Below are 18927 nucleotides of genomic sequence, written 5' to 3'. Positions count from 1 at the left end.
CGTGTTTTTGAAGATAGAAAGCTGGAATTTAATACAGATTCTATTTTTGGTCAGTTGACCCAACCTACCAAATTTCATTAGGATCGGCCGACTATATCCCATAGCTGCCATATAACTGAACGATCGGAAATGGTATTTGGTAGAAATATCAACTTTCGTATTTTTGAAGATAGAAGTTTGGGACTCTTTTTAGATTTTGTATTGTAATAAATTGGATTATATTTTCCTATTTCCATAAGGATCGGCCAACTATATCCGATGTTTGCGATATATATCCGGTTTTAACTGCAAGGGTATATAAACTTCGGCTCCGCCCGAAGTTAGCTTTCCTTTCTTGTTTTTTTTATTTTTATTTTTTAGTTTTATTAAACGAAACAAATGAATCAAAAAAAAAAAAAAAATTATAATAAATCAATTATGTTTACTCGCAAGATATGGAAAATTTGAGTGAAATTCAAAACTTTCGCAAGTCCACAGCTGTCTTCGCCAAGAGGTCGATCTTTTCGCCGAGGAAAAAGTGGGGTAAGTGCTAATCTATTTTTCCCTACACTGCGAGAAATTGAACAAAAATTGACGTGGATAATTTTGTATATATATTTATACCCTTGCAGAGGGTATTATAATTTTTGTCAAGAGTGTGCAACGCAGTGAAGGAGACATCTCCGACCCTATAAAGTATATATATTCTTGATCAGGATCACCTCCTGAGTTGATATGAGCATGTCCGTCTGTCCGTCGGTCCGTCTGTCCGTCTGTCTGTCTGTTTCTACGCGAACTAGTCTCTCAGTTTAAAAGCTATCGACTTGAAACTTTGCACACACCCTTCTTTCCTTTGCACGCAGTATATAAGTCGGAACGACCGGAATCGGCCGACTATATCTTATAGCTGCCATATAACTGATTGATCGGAAATGGTATAACTTTAGTTTTTTTGAAGTTAGAGAGTTCAAATTTTACAAGAGCGCTATCTTTGGCAAACTAATACGACATGCCAAATTTCGTAAGGATCGGCCGACTATATCCTATAGCTGCCATATAACTGAACGATCGGAAATGACCCAACTTTCGTGTTTTTGAAAATAGAAAGCTGGAACTTGGTACAGATTATATTCTTGGTCAGTTTATCCGACCTACCAAATTTCATACCGATCGGCCGATTATATCTTATAGCTGCCATATAACTGAACGATCGGAAATGGTTTTTGGTTGAAATACCAACTTTGGTATTTTTGAAGATAGAAGCTTGAGACTTCTTTTAGATTTTGTATTGTAATAAATTGGATTATATATTCATATTCCCATAAGGATCGGCCAACTAGATCCGATGTTTGCGATATATATCCAGTTTTAACTGCAAGGGTATATAAACTTCGGCTCCGCCCGAAGTTAGCTTTCCTTTCTTGTTTTTTTATTATTTTTGAAAACTTAAAATGAAGTAAAGGGAGAATACACTGAAAGAAACAAAGAAAAAACAAAATTTTTTTTTTAATTTATTAGAATTGAGTACACAATTTTTTTATTGGAAAACTTAAAAAGAAAAAAGGGTAGTAAAGTGGGGATACAAAAAAACAAAAAAATTTTTTTTTTTAAATTAGAATGGAGTACACTGAAGAAAATTTTAATAATGAAGAATATTGTTTTTGTTTATATAATTTCCGTTAAGTTTTGATTTATTATTGAACTATCCTGTAAAATCCCTTAGCTTTAGTTTTATTAAAAACAAAAAGGAAAGCTAACTTCGGGCGGAGCCGAAGTTTATATACCCTTGCAGTTAAAACCGGATATATATCGCAAACATCGGATATAGTTGGCCGATCCTTATGATTACATCATATTAAAACTAATTAACTAAAAATAAAAAATCTAAAAAAGTCCCAAACTTCTATCTTCAAAAATACGAAAGTTGATATATATCTACCAAGTACCATTTCCGATCGTTCAGTTATGGCAGCTATAGGATATAGTCGGCCGATCCTAATGAAATTTGGTAGGTTGGATCAACTGACCAAAAATAGAATCCGTATTAAGTTTCAGCTTTCTATCTTCAAAAACACGAAAGTTGGGTCATTTCCGATCGTTCAGTTATATGGCAGCTATAAGATATAGTCGGCCGATCCTAATGAAATTTGGCATGTCGTAATGGTTTGCCAAAATAGCTCTGGTGTCAAATTAGAACTCTCCAACTCTAAAAACACCAAAGCTATACCATTTCCGATCAATCAGTTATATGGCAGCTATAGGATATAGTCGGCCGATCCGGGCCGTTCCGACTTATATACTGCGTGCAAAGGAAAGAAGGGTGTGTGCAAAGTTTCAAGACGATAGCTTCAAAACTGAGAGACTAGTTCGCGTAGAAACGGACAGACAGACAGACGGACAGACGGACATGCTCATATCAACTCAGGAGGTGATCCTGATCAAGAATATATATACTTTATAGGGTCGGAGATGTCTCCTTCACTGCGTTGCACACTTTTGGACAAAATTATAATACCCTCAGCAAGGGTTTAAAATATAATCAAAAAAATTCAAATAAAAAATTTACACTGTGAAAACCTGTTTTGAAATTTAATAAATTTGATTTCATTGATTAAAAAACAAATCCTACTTTTCGATTTGAATATTTAAAATGTATGCTACGATTTGTAAACACACCACAAATAATAACACAGTGCGACAGTGATTTGGAACTTTTGAAGAGACCTAGTAGGAAAAAACGGGTTTTCGAAAGTGTTTTGCACTTAAAAATTCCTGAACGCGTAATTTTATGCCGATTTTCAATTTTTTTACGTTTTTCAATAGTTAAATGATGTAGCTTTTATATATCTTTAATTTATTTGAACAGAAAGGATACAGACTTTACAAAAGAAACTGACATTTTTGAATTTTTGTCATGTTTTTTAAACTTTGACTCCATTTTTCGGTACAACTTCCAAGAAATGGTATTATTCTTAACACATATCAATATTGTCTCATTAATCCTGAAAAATTTCATTACGAAATTATGAAAATTGTTGAAGTTATAACGCTTTTCCCAAAACAAGTCAGTCCAATCTTCATAGGAATGGTGTGCCATTCCATTCCGCCTATTCCTTTCTTTCACACACAAAATTTTTTCGAAATAAATCAAAATTTGAGGGTGTATGAAAAATTTCAAACATGGTTTTATACTATACTCGACCTAATGAACAATTCCTACTAGGTCTTTACAAAAGTTCCTCCAACTTTTCTTTTTTTGTCGCACTGTGTAATTAGCAAACCTAAACTTGTATGTAATTTCGCTTATATACATTCGCCGGTTAGATAGGAGTTATATTATGCTAGTTTTAGGGAATTATATATTGAATAAAATGGAAGATTGATTTGTAACGTATCAACTCCGCCAATGATTTCTCGGGTGTATGGGGTATACGGGCCACGAGAGTCTTGCTCTTTCGCAAGTGGCCATAGGTAGGGCGGGGTATTTAGGGATCGCAACAACATCCGCGTTCCTACAACTGATGATCGCTCTAACGCAAATATTTTCCATCTGCACCTTTAATTGATCTATTAAAAGCTTGATTATCTTAATACCGGCACTGAATACTAGCGTAGATTAACATCTCAGTCGCAGCACGCTCAATCTTATCCCCTTTTACCCTGAGGGTGCACTAAGAGGAAGACTTTACCACAGCAAGACCACCACCCCATAAGCCGACGAGCTAGAGCCGGAAAACTACAGCGTGCCCGCGATCGTAGAGTCTTCTGTACCAACGAACCCTTGGTTGCACGTTACATATTTAAGCTGTAAATATTAAATTTAGAATGTACTAAAATAAACTTTTAATTAATTAGGTTTATTTAAATAAAATTTATAATTTCCAGAAATTTCTAAAACAAAGAAATATTAGCCATATATTTAAAAAAGCTTTTCTATTTTTAGGGCTTCTTGACCTACATTTTAAAAATAATATACCTTAAAATAAAAAAAAAATTAAAATTAAAAAAATAAAAAAAAATTATCTAGTATTTAGAAAAGGGTTTTCTAAAATTTAGAAAAGTTCACCCTCAATTTAAGAAATATTTGTATGTATTTTATTTATTTGTATTTGTTTTAGAAAAAAGTCGCCATGAAATCAAGACTTTTTTGCCTTAGTTTTAGAAAAAACTTTCTAAAACCTAGAAAAACGAACCCTAAATTTAAGAAATTTTTTTTATATTTTTATACCCTTGTAGAGGGTATTATAATTTTAGCCAAAAGTGTGCATCTCAGTAAAGGAGACATTTCCGACACTATAAAGTATATATATTTTTGATCAGGATCACCTCCTGAGTTGATATTAGCATGTTCTTCTGTCCGTCTGTCTGTTTCTACGCAAACGAGTCTCTCATTTTAAAGCTATCGAATTGAAACTTTGCACACACCCTTCTTTGCACGCAGTGTATAAGGACGGAACGAACGGGATCGGCCGACTATATCTTATAGCTGCCATATAACTGAACGATCGGAAAAGGTATAACTTTGGTGATTTAAAGGTAGAGAGTTTAAATTGTATGAATTTGTATGAATGCTACTTTTAGCAAAATCATAAGGACATCCAAAATTTCATAAGGATCGGCTAAATATATCCTATAGCTGGCATATAAGTGAACGATCGGAAATGACCCAACTTTCGTGATATTATAGATAGAAAGTAGAGGTCTGCATGAATAGCTAAAAAACGACATTCAAATGCACAACGTTGAAAATGAATTGAGTGAGATAGAATGCTGAGACGAAAATTAATGAATGAGTGAGTGCGCCTCACTCGCACAACATTTGGGGGATGAAAACCGAATTGCATGAGTTAGAGTTGCAGTTCGAATTGTTTCGAATGCATTCTAGAATGTACGATACAACTATGCATATTTGCCTGTTTTTAGACGCTGATAATAAAATAATTCATAAGTGGAAGTAAGTCATTGTTTTGTTTTCAAAAATATTCTCTATTAAGCTGTATATTTTATTTTACATATTTTACTTATATAAATGTATTTCAATATTTTATTTTATTTCAATATTTATATTTTCAATATTTATTAATAAATAACTTTCCAGCACAAATTTGCCGCTAAAAAAATTTTGTAAAATAATTTAATTTGGAAAAACTTAAGAAAACTAAATAAAAAACACTAAGAAAATAATAATAACAGTTATAACCATAAGTAAAAAAACACTTTCATCATAATTCACCTTTCGGTCATTATTAAAGATGTATTAAAGAAGCGTTTTGCTCAACAGAAGAAAATAAATGAATGCATAGAGTGTGTTAAAAACTATTTGAGACATTCGGCTGCATTCCTCATTCCAAAAGCACTCATTTTACTTCCCACCCCAACAGTGTTGCCATTTTAGCCTATTTCAGGCTAGATCTAGCCTATTTTTAAATGATATAGCCTATAAAATTTGTAAATAGCCTGACGTGGAGGCTATTTGAATGACGGGGAGAACGACGATATTGAAAGTTTGTTAACGTGTTTAATATAATAAAAACATGAAAATTACTTTAATGTGGTAGATATTATTAGATTTGAATATATAGCTTATTTTTCAGATATTTTTCTGAATTTTAGCCTATTCTAGCCTATTTTTACCCAAAATCTAGCCTATTTGCGAGCTCAATACCTGGCAACACTGCACCCCAACTCACTCTGTTTCAAAGCAAGAGAATGTCCATGACTTAAAATGCTCTCTTACTCTCTCACTCATTCATTCTATTCCAGTGGTGTCCAAAACTGCCTTACGGCAGAGCATGAAACAACACATATGAACGAAATCACACGCACACATAGAACGAAAAAGTCGGTGTGTTTCAAGAAGTTCACTGAGAGAAAAGAAATGTGTAGTTTTTTTTTATTACAGTTATTATATTATTAATAAAAAATATTGGACAAAAACAAAAAAAAAAAAAATTTCGTGCAAAGAAAATGGTCTCTAAATTCTCAGTCATTTTTTCGATAAAAATAAGCATCAATCGCTCGCCTCGCTTGCTCGCTAATAAGTGCAGTCCAGCTAAATCTCAGTGTAGGCAAGAGACCTGCCTCGTGAGAAGGCAATATCTCCATCTCTATTGCACACGCATAAGAAGTATCGGCACTCCAACAACAAAATTCATTCGGATTAGTACGATTGAGGAGAATAGGAAAAACACGAAAAATTGTTTTTGTAATTGCCCTTTGCTTATGCTGGGACCAACGATGCTTATGGCGTGAGGAACGAGTCTTATGGAGTGAGCAGTCGCACACAACTCGGTATGCATGAGCATTTGCAAAAACAAATGAGCAGCGAGAGCAATGGGATGAGCACCACTGTTCTATTCCATTCGGATGTATTCTATGGCTGAGGCAATAAGAATGTATTCCTGCAGACCAGCGTTGCCATTTTAGCTATTTTATTGCTAGATCTAGCTATTTTGAAACTGGGAAAGCTATAAGATTTGGAAAAATGCTATTAGCTAGAAATCTAGCATTTTTTTTTAATGATTTGGCTACTTTTGGCACTTTTGAAATAGTACCGATAGATCTTCTATCGATAAGGTATATTTTAAGGTTCCCTAAAAAAAATTATCGAATCGGTTTATAGATTATAGCAAACTTTGTGAAATTGTGAAACGGTAAAGTGAATACTGTTGAAAATATTTCAAAAGCCAGTTAGATAATGCCAAAAGGTATATATAAGCAAAATTTTCGCAACGCGTGGTTGCAGAATGCGGAGTTTAAGGATTGGATACGCAAAGATATGACAGATGCCACAAAAGCATATTGCTGCTACTGCAAATGCAGTATTGGCGCCAAAATTCATGACATCAAGTCGCATGCACAGACAAAAAAACATTTTTCGATGAGCGGCAGCTTCCAACAAAAGAACAAACTTCAGTTTTCAGCTGTGCCCACTAAAACATCGGAGCAGGAAGCAGCATTATGCTTATATGTTGCAGAACACACATCTATAGCCCCAATAGATCACCTAAACCAATTATGCGTGCAAAAATTTAAGGAGTGCTCTGCAGCTTCAAATATTAAACTGGGCCGCACTAAGTGCACTAGCATTATTTCTAATGTTTTAGCAGTTCATTTCAATGAGGAACTACGTAAGGAGATAGGTGATTCTTCATTCAGTCTGCTAATAAATGAGTCAACGGACATTAGCGTGACAAAACTAGACAAAACTATGTAATTTATATTTTTAATTCTCACTCATTTTCTTATATTATTATTGTGTTTGCGTTTATTTATATAGGACTTGCCATACATTTTTTTAATTATAAGAAAGGTGAAATGGTGTCAACTTTTTAAAGTTTTTTAGCTATAGAGGCTGAGAATCTCCAGCCTCGGACTAAGGACTTTTGAGGCCCGGGGCGGTTTTGTCTCCTCTGGGACAGTGACATTGGATTCTGTGTCTAGCTCGCCTGGTAAAATTTTACTCTCAAGTTCCTTCCTCAAGTTCTTGACTCTTTTTAGTGCCAAAGGTGATAGCTTTACTGACAATGTCACTTCTTTCTTCAACCAAAAAAAGCAGTAAAGCTTCCATTTTCTTCAGAGTCATGTCAAGTGTTATTCCTTTTTTTTGTAAATATATCTGAGCAGAATCAACTTCAGTTAGAATAATGAACCAAAATTCCAAGAAACACAAAAATGTCAAGTTGCACATTTACTATTCAAGTTTTCATCAGAAGAATCACGAATTGTTTCTATCGTTTCAATCAAATTGACGATGTTGTTTCTTGCTGCTTTTGCGCTTTGATAATGTGCGCTCCAGCGAGTATCAGTTAATCTTTTCAAGGTCGTGTCTATGTTTTTCAGAAGCATTTCCCATCTATGAGTGGAAGCAGCAAAGAAAGCGTATATCTTCTCAAGTGTGCCGAAGAATGTCACGCTGGAGGTCACACAACCGAACGAATGAATTCCACAGAGATTTAAAGAATGATTAGAGCATGGGTTGAAGATAGCCTTGGGATTTAGATCTGGAATCCTCGTTTGCACTCCTTTATGTCGACCAGACATTGTAAAAGCGTTGTCGTAACCTTGAGATGTGCACAGTTGAATGTCCAGTTTGTCTTTCTCCAATTCATTCAGAATATCTTCAGTTATGTCAGCTGCTGTTTTTCCATTCATTGCAAAAAACCCCAAAAACGATTCTCGCACTTCAACAACTATTTCTTCAATGTTTACGTACCTTACAATTTTACACATTTGATCTATGTGACTGTTGTCTGGTGTGCTATCAAGTAGCAGGCCATAATACTTCGCTTTTTTGACATCTGATACGATATTTTCCAAAACGTGGTCCCCCAAAATGCAAATGAACTCATTTTGAATCCCCTTTGATAAATACGAAGGCAGCCTTTCTGATCCACCAGCACATTTTTCTAATTTTGCCCAATGTTCTCTCAAGACAGGATCATATCCAGCCATCAATTTGATCAGCTCCAAAAAGTTGCCCCGATTTTCTGATTCAAAATCTTATCTGTGGCCGCGGAATGCAAGGTTTTGTTTCGCCAAAAAAAGAGTCGCTTGTAATAGCCTGTGTAAAATATCTCGCCATTTCTTCGTTTCAACATTAATGGCTTTTTGGGTGACGTTGTCTATGGTGTTTTCGCTTTTGAGCCTGACTGTCAGCGTTTTCCATTTTTCGAAATTCGACAAGTGTTCATTAGATGACTCATGTTGTGCAATTTTAGGATTCAATTTCCACCACTGATCAAAACCGGAAACGAATGTTTTCTGAAGGTCGTTAGTGGTAGCGAAGATTCGACAGCAAAAACAGTATAACTTGTTGGTGGATGTTGAGTAAATCATCCACTTTCTCAGAAAGTTGGTTCCATCTGATGAACTCGTATAGAACCATGAATTTGTTAGACTTCGGTGAGTGCCTTTAATCGATCCTCCAATTCTTTCAGCTGCCAGAAATGGTCCATCCTTGTTTTGGAATATTTCACTCCCTTTTAGGATAATGGGTAATCGAATACTATCTGGTAGAGGTATTTGCCAGGCTGCTGCATCATTTGAATATGAATGATTGCTTTTGGGAGTTCTTGAGTCGTCAGTTTGTATAGGTCTTTCAACATCTCTTTTTTCGTTTTCTACTCCAGACGTATCTGTTGACACATGAGTCGCAGGTTAATATAAATAAAAGAAAAATAAAACAGTTATAAGCATTTTACCATTTCGAACATGAAATTCTAAAGCCTCGACCGTATGGTTAGTCGTATCTGCTGCGTTGACATTGTTATCATCTGCACAATATAATAAACCGTATTTAAAAATCAACCTTATAAATTTATAATCATTTACAAAGTACAATTATGCTAAATATCAATAGATTATAACTGAGACACAGAGCGTATAAAGGCAAAAATAAATGAATAATACAAACTTGTATTTAGATGCGAATCTTGATTTTCTGGGGAATGTTTCTCTGCAACTAAATATTTTAACAATGGTTGTGCTTGCGACTGACTTTCTTCAGCTTTAACCTTTTGCTTCTTCCGCTTTTGCGCACCACTCTCGTAGTTTCGTTTCACTGTCAAAAAATTAAAATACAGATCTTTGATTAATATCTATGCATGGACGTCAGGTTTCACACTGTTTTTTTTTTTGTTATGATAACACTTTTCTGAAAGATTTTTAATCGTTTTTTGATATATTTTTATGTATGTGCCACCTACTTTTGAACAGCGAATGTTGCGATGAATTCACATAATGATATCAAATCAAACGTTTGTAAAAAACGCGAATATATTGCACGATGTAAACTTGAACTATCCACAGCTGTGAACAATATTTTCCGAATATTTCCGAATATACGCAGACGTATCAACAACAAGATGATAACAACAGTGAGTTTTCTGCACTGTACAGACACCAGTGTTTGTGAGTGTAGCTCAGTGCCATCACCGACAGATGGCACTGAGCGAGCGTGTGCGAAAAAATGTTTCGAATTCAGCGAAACTTTTTTGATTTTTTATGTTTCATGATCGCACATGATTTTTAGCATTGCGAATGATACGTTAACAACATTTTTTTCTATTTTTCAATTAATTGGGGGCCCCGCAAGGGGCCTGATCCCGCAAGGGGCTTGATCGCGGGGCCCGGGGCCGGGTAATATGCCACTGTGTTTTAGCTAACCCATGTTTTAGATGTTGTTTTATGAAATATTTGTTAAAGCCGTTTTTGTTGATTTCTTTAAAATATAATTAATATTATATATTTTTTTAAATAGGCTCCATTAAAGATTCCAAGAGTTTCTGATACCAGATGGCTGTCAATTGAACGAGCTGTTACAAGGATTTTAGATCAGTGGACCGAGCTGAAATTACATATTTCTTTACAAGCCACAAGTTGTCACAAGGCAAAACTTTTGCATGAATTGTATTGCAATGATGACAACTTGTTATATTAGATATTTTTAAAACCTATATTGATAGATATGCAAGCCCTAAATAAGTTGTTTTAAAGTAATCATGTTAATTCTACAAAATTGTTGGACAATTTAATACTTTGCATTAATTTCTTGAAGTCTAAAGTATTTCCTCCTAATGTACAAATAGATATTTTAGTAGATGATTTTGAAAGCGTGGTGGAACATGATTTAGTCTTAGGCTACGAATTTGAGAGGAAAGTCAAAGAAGGTTTATTTAAATCCAGTGAACAAACAATTCGCAGAAATCGCATAAATTTCGCCATTAAATTAATTACGCAATTAAGAGAACGGTAACTATATAATATGGTTAATTATCTATTAAGTTTACTTTAATCTGCTTTCATATTGCCAGACAACTTTAATGTTCTAAAGAAATTAATCATTTTCTCTGTCCATAAGATACTGCGGACGAACAAAGCAGACGTTATTGAGGTATTAAAATACTTCAATGAGAAAAATGTTGAAGCTATTAGGTTGTGTTATGAGAAAATTAATTTTGTAAAATGGGAAAATACGACTTAAGTTTTGGACAGAAGTTTTAGAGTTCAGAGATGCCGGAGGAGTCAATACATTCGCACCGTTGGCACACTTTGCACTCAAAATTATGAGTCTTCCTTGGTCGAACGCAGAGGTAGAACGCGTATTAAGCCAAGTGCAGATGGTAAAAAATAAAATGAGAAATATAATGCATTTGAAAACTTTAAATGCTATTTTAGCCATAAGGTAGGCTACATTAATAACTAAAATTCTAAAATTTATACTAACAAAATGAATGTTCATTTACAGATATGGACTCAAAAAAAGTGGGATGTGCTGTTTCAACTACACATTACCAACAAAATATTTAAAAATGGTATCAGAATCTGATAAATATAAAGATTCGGTCGAGGACACCGTTGATATTGACATTTCTGCATTATTTTAATAAAAACAATTTAAAAAACAAGAAAGTAAAGCTAACTTCGGGCGGAGCCGAAGTGGATATACCCTTGCAGTTCAAACCGGATATATATCGCAAACATCGGATATAGTTTGCGCGGGTCCCAGAGCGAGATTTTACTCTCTTACGCTCATCGTTCGTTCATTTAACGCTCATATTCTCATTGAATGCTTTCTGTTCAGCGTGAACGAATATGGTATTTTAAATACTTTTTGGTATATAATCAGCTCAGATTGGGATGTCCATCAAATTAGAGTCGCTCAGTTGGTGTCGAAGTGGAACGGTGAAATTGAAACACAGCAACGATTTTTTTGTTTTTCAATTATTTCTGTATTTAGCCACTAAATTTAATTAAATAAACACTAGAATTGTTTAGAATTGAATAAACTATTGTTTTTTCTTACTTTGAGCGGGTTATATACTCTTTAAGTAGCTTACAAATGGGTTTGAAAAATTGGCCCTTCACAGTTTTGAGCAGTATCTCAGAAATAAGAGGATGCACTAATAAGCACGATACACCAAAGCTCAAAAGCTTAAAGCTCATTATTTAAAGAATATGCCCTGAAAGTTTCATTAAAATCGCTCTCTACGTTTTGGAGCAAATCGAATAAAAGTGGACCAACCCGACTAACAGCCCATACAAAAATGACACCAAACAAGTGTTTTAGTGTAACTTCGGGAGGAGCCGAAGTTAATATACCCTTGCAGTTAAAACCGGATATATATCGCAATCATCGGATATAGTTGGCCGATCCTTATGATTAAATCACAATAAAACCAATTAATTACCATAAAAATCTAAGAAAAAAAGTCCCAAGCTTCTATCTTCAAAAACACGAAAGTTGATATTTCTACCAAATACCATTTCCGTTCGTTCAGTTATATGGCAGCTATAGGATATAGTCGGCCGATCCCGGCCGTTCCGACTTATATACTGCGTGCAAAGGAAAGAAGGGTGTGTGCAAAGTTTCAAATCGATAGCTTTAAAACTGAGAGACTAGTTCGCGTAGAAATAGACAGACGGACAGACGGACATGCTCATATCAACTTAGGAGGTGATCCTGATCAAGAATATATATACTTTATAGGGTCGGAGATGTCTCCTTCACTGCGTTGCACACTTTTGACCAAAATTATAATACCCTCTGCAAGGGTATAAAAATTGTTTTTAAAATTGTGAAGCTATTAGAGGATGCGCCAATATGCACGGTAGTAAAGTCGATGCAGGACCTATTCAAGTATGTATGGACCAAAAATCATACAAATGGCTCCCACAGATTTTGAGAAAATCGAATTACAGTTCACCATCTAATTTGACTGATAAGAGGAGCGCCAACTAGTGAACCGGAACCAGTCCACAACAAACTTCATTGAACTAGTTTAAAAGTACTATATGGCCTCTGTTAGTCTTATTAAGTACTTGACAGAGGATGCGCCAGATTGCACGGTATACCGTTGAAAAGCTTATTTTATACAGAACATTATAAGACAGTTTTAATTTAAATCGCTCCACAGATTTAAAGAAATCAAGTCCCGAAAATTTCAGACCCCGATTCGCCAATACTGGCCATTATCATTTTCCCGAGTTTTGACGCAGCCCAACACGGCAATGGTAAACATTCATAATAGCATGTTTACCATTTTTTACAGAGGATGCTCCATTATGCACGGTATACCACGAGAAAGCTAATTTTTAGCCCATTCGAACCCGTCCCATTAAAATCGTTCCCACAGATTTTGAGAAATCAAGTCCCGAAATTTTCGGAACCTGATTCGCCAATACTGGCCATTATCATTTTCCCGAGTTTTGGCGGTACCAGTCCCATTAAAATCGCTCCCACAGATTTTGAGAAATCAAGTCCCGAAATTTTCGGACCCTGATTCCCCGATTCGCCAATACTTGCCATTATCATTTTCCCGAGTTTTGACGCTGCCCAACACGGCAGCCGCCATTATGAATGGTTACCTTTTTTCACAGAGGATGCTCCATCATGCACGGTATACCACAAGAAAGCTAATTTTCGAATGGTATGGTACCAGTCCCATTAAAATCGCTCCCACAGATTTTGAGAAATCAAGTCCCGAAATTTTTGGACCCTGATTCGCCAATACTGGCCATTTAATGGCCATTTTAATTACGTGGCCATTTGGCCGATTTACGTGTTTTGACGCTATTAATAAAAGAATTTAATTTCATTTCACCAATGCCGTAAGTATTTATTTAATAAATATAGGTTTAATATTAACAATAACAATAGCAATTAATAAATATAAAAAACTGTGTGGGTCAGACTCACGCACGGCAGAAGTGAAACTTCTAAGTTGGTTTTTCCATGCATGCGAGCCCCGGTTTAGATCTCTCCCCCCTCTCTCGTGTTGAATTCAGGTTTCCATATTTGTTTTTTTTCAATCTATTTTATATTCCGATTAAAACCGTATTGATAACAGAAAGAACGCGATAAACCAATTTACCGGAGCTGTGTATTAATTACGAGTTTAGGGAATTTTCTATTCAAATCCACAAGCTAACAAGGTTATGTATTTAAAATCCCCCATTCCACTATGGGAAAAAAGTCATAAAGTCATTTTTTTGGCATAAAATCAAATTATTTTACAAATTATTTTTAAAAATAAAATATATTTTTTGAATTTACATACCCGTATTTGCCAAGAACCGTTATCTAAGATTTTTTACTAACAATACTATAGTGTTGATAAACGAACATAGTCAGCTGTTCGATTGACTTTGTAGTGTGCTTAAATTAGTGTAAAATCTTTGCAAACTTTCACTGTTTATTTTGTGGTGCAACAAATTGATTTATTAATAAAGGTATAAAGGTATTTATAAATGTATCTTAGATTACATGTTTTGATTATTATGACTTGTTGTCCAACTGTGAACTGTTTTATATAAGTATCTTTATACCAGAGGTCGGCACGGCCCTATCTCGGGGGCATAGGAAATTTCTCTGCCCGAGCTCTGCCACACACACACAGTATAAATGTGTGAAACGTCATGCTCACAGCCTACTTTCTGCAATGCGTTACTAACACTAATGCGGTAAAATCATGTCAATGTGTTGGGGTGCCGACCTCTGCTTTATACCCTTGCAGAGGGTATTATAATTTTGGTCAAAAGTGTGCAACGCAGTGAAGGAGACATCTCCGATCCTATAAAGTATATATATTCTTGATCAGGATCACCTCCTGAGTTGATATAAGCATGTCCGTCTGTCCGTCTGTCCGTCTGTCTGTCTGTTTCTACGCGAACTAGTCTCTCAGTTTTGAAGCTATCGTCTTGAAACTTTGCACACACCCTTCTTTCCTTTGCACGCAGTATATAAGTCGGAACGGTCCGGATCGGCCGACTATATCCTATAGCTGCCATATAACTGATTGATCGGAAATGGTATAACTTTGGTGTTTTTAGAGTTAGAGAGTTCAAATTTGACATGAGAGCTATTTTTGGCAAACCATTACGACATGCCAAATTTCATAAGGATCGGCTGACTATATCCTATAGCTGCCATATAACTGAACGATCGGAAATGACCCAACTTTCGTGTTTTTAAAGATAGAAAGCTGGAACTTGGTACAGATTATATTTTTGGTCAGTTAATCCGACCTACAAAATTTCATTAGAATCGGCCGACTATATCCTATAGCTGCCATATAACTGAACGATCGGAAATGACCCAACTTTCGTGTTTTTGAAGATAGAAAACTGGAACTTGGTACACATTCTATTTTTGGTCAGTTAATCCGATCTACCAAATTTCATATCGATCGGTTGACTATATCTTATAGCTGACATATAACTGTACGATCGGAAATGGTTTTTGGTAGAAATATGAACTTTCATATTTTTGAAGATAGAAGCTTGGGACTTTTTTTTAGATTTTTTATTGTAATTAATTGGTTTTATTATGATGTAATCATAAGGATCGGCCAACTATATCCGATGTTTGCGATATATATCCGGTTTAGCTGCAAGGGTATATCAACTTCGGCTCCGCCCGAAGTTAGCTTTGCTTTCTTGTTTTAGCTTAAAACTAACAAGTTTTTTTTGTGTTCCGTGGTGTATAACTTATAAATGGCACAACGTTGCAAAAAGGTAAAAACGCAAAGTTATTACCAAATGTATCCTTAATATCGTAAAACTAATCATTTTTGCAAATTTTTGCACGTTTAAAAAAAAAAAGACTTATTTCCAGCAACTTATGAGCTCCCACACGCTGCACTTCTTGAAGTTTGGGAGAAAAACAGGCGCTCGGAAGATGCTCTTAGAAGCTACATACAAATACAACTTTACGGCGAGCAATTTGATGAAACTTTAAATCAGCACATATTAACCAAAATTAAATGTTTCATTGGTTATATCAGGGGTCGGCACGGCCCTATCTCGGGGGCATAGGAAATTTCTCTGCCCGAGCTCTGCCACACACACACAGTATAAATGTGTGAAACGTCATGCTCACAGCCTACTTTCTGCCATACGTTACTAACACTAATGCGGTAAAATCATATCAATGTAAAATCAATGTATTGGGGTGCCGACCACTGGGTTATATTAAAAAACATTTGCCAAAATGCTACAGTATAATGGACCAATTTAAGAAAAAACACTCTTTGTGGCTAGCCGGCAATATGAGTTTAAGCGTTTGTGCTCAAAATATGTCATCAAATAAACGGGGTCGCCCAAAAATGAATTATGAGGATGCTGGCGTAAGGCTTAAAAGAAAATTAGCATCTGAAGTTGCAGACGAAAATAACAATTCAAGTTCTCTTTTACTCCACGCTGCCACCATTTCGGCAAGAAAATCTAATAAAAATAACATGCATTTTGTTCGAAAAAATGCGGCTTCAACAGAATCTGTTGGTCAGTTAAAAGAGAAAATTAGCCAATTCCAGTAACATATCTTATGAACAACCCTATCCTTTTTTTTATGCAAAATAGTTTAACTAAACAGCAAAACTAAATAAACAACAGGGCTGCGATATCTACCCACCATATTCAAAAATAGTGGAGGAGAAATTAAAATGTAGGCCTGATGGAATAGTTTGCAGCGAAAATGAAGCTCAAGTCTCCTTACAAAACTTGCTTACTTGTGAATCGCTTACAGATATAACTCAGTGCTTACTTATTTTCAGCTACGGTTTTGATGGTTCTACAGGTCATAGCTTATACAAACAAAAATTTAACATAACTGAATCTCCAACTTTATATGACTTTTTTTTTGTGACCTCAATAATACCTATTAAAATGGTAGATCAAGCAGAAAGAGTTATTTGGCTGAATAAATCTCCGCAATCCACAAGATTTTGCCGTCCTCTGAAAATTTCGTATATTAAAGAATCAACATCTCTCATAATAAACGAAAAAGAAAACTTAGACAATCAAATTAAAAATCTGAATGTCTACATGCACCCTTATAAGAACAGCGAAATATCAGTGAAATTTGATGGTCACCTAACCCTACTAGACGGCAAGGTTTTAAATACAGTCGAGTCCCGATAATTCGAAATGGCAAGGGGATCACTTTTTTTACGAATTAGACGGGAATTCGATTCATCGAGATTTCTATTTAACGGGGCTAAAAAATGAAAGAGTCGAATAAACGGGGTTTTTATCTTTATTAAAATTAAACAAAAATTATAAGTATTTACATTCATTTGTACGTTTTTTAAATTAAAGGAAAATTAAACAATAACATAAAATTATAATAACAAAAAATTAAACAATTCGGCAGAAACATAAAATTATAAAATAAAAAAATTCAAGGTTTAAAATAATTGGTAATTTTTGATTGCTTGGTGTTTTTTTCTTTTATTTTTTCCATTGCGTTTTCTAATTCTATTAGGTTGTCAAAGACACTATTTGGCACATCATGGGTCGAAACATAATTTTGAAGTTGAGGAATTAATGCTCTGGCTTGTAAATTCGTTAAAATTTCTTCTCCATCGGCGTCACCATCCTCATCACTTTCAGAATTGTTGGGAAAAACTTCTTCCAAAATGTCGTCATCTGTCAGCATTCCGGATACAGCAACGTCATTGTCAACATTAATGTAATCCTCGAAAGAACCCGATTTTTCCGAGCTATCACAAATAGTAGCCCAAAGATAATCAATGTTTATTTGACTGTCTTTTCTTAAATTATCGTTATTTATTTTACCGAAACCACAAGCACGAAAGCAATTTTGAATGCACGTTATGCTAATATTTTTCCAAGCTTTATAAGCAATTTGTACAGCCGTTAAAATTGTGCAATTAAACTTGGTTTTTTCGTCAATACTATTCACCAGATTAATTACCATTTGCTTGCGGTATAATGATTTAAAATCTTTTATAATACCCATGTCAAGGGGTTGCAGCTTGGATGTGGTGTTAGGTGGCAAAAATTCAATTTTTATGTGGCTTAGATGAGGGTAGCCATTATGCGCCGTACAATTGTCTATGAATAACAATATCATCCGATTGTTAGCTGCCATGGTGTCATTTAATATTTGAAGCCATTCATTAAATATGGTTGTTGTCATCCAAGCCTTCTTGTTGTATCGATAATGCACTGGAATGCTGCAAATGTTCTTAAAGCACCTTGGTTTTGCTGACTTGCCGATTAGTAGGGGCTTAAGTTTTTCGGTGCCATCCATGTTAACTGCAAATAATAGGGTCACTCTTTCTTTACTGTGCTTACCTCCATGACATTTTTCATTTTTGAAACAATAAGTTCGATCTGGCAAACATTTGTAGAATAACCCAGTTTTATCTGCATTAAAAATGTCCTTATCTTCGTAATCTTTTATCAGATCACTTAACTTTTCCTTCCATTCAGAACATACGTCATCATCAACAGAAGAACTTTCCCCGCACATTTTTTTAAATGCGATATTGTGTCGGTGTTTAAAACGATCCAGCCAACCACTGCTTGCCTTAAAATCCATTATGTTCATAGCTTTGGCAAAAAACAACGCTTTTTCTTTCAATAACTCTCCACCAATGGGAACATTACTTTGACGGCATTGTGTAATCCACAAAATTAGAGACTTCTACATTCGGATATTCAGCATGTTTCTGTCGTTTCAGTTTACTACTAGATGATGCTTGCATTATAAACTCTTTTTTCTGGAGAATTGATGTTATTGTTGATGGAGCGACATCGAATTGTTTTGCCACATCAATTTTTTTTGTTCCATTATCAATCGCGAGAATAATGTTTTGTTTTTGCGCGATTGATAACGTCTTATGCGTACGTTTTTGTGACATTTTCACAGAACGTTGTTACTCTCCGAAAAAAATCAGCAAACTAAACGAAAACATTGAGAGAAACACAAAATTCATATTGCATAGCGACATAAAGGCGGCATAGCTGTCTGCAAAATCTAACGGTGCTTTAACTACAAAAAATTTCGCATCGTATTACGATTTATAAGAGGTTACGAAACAAAATTACGATTTATAAGAGGTTCAATATTCTTTTCGTTGCGCCAAATACTACGAATTAACCAAAGGGGGGACCAAAATGTATGGAATTTTTACGAATTAA

Source organism: Drosophila bipectinata, chromosome XR (assembly GCF_030179905.1).
Source record: "Drosophila bipectinata strain 14024-0381.07 chromosome XR, DbipHiC1v2, whole genome shotgun sequence".
Taxonomy (NCBI): domain Eukaryota; kingdom Metazoa; phylum Arthropoda; class Insecta; order Diptera; family Drosophilidae; genus Drosophila; species Drosophila bipectinata.
This window is presented reverse-complemented; position numbering follows the sequence as displayed.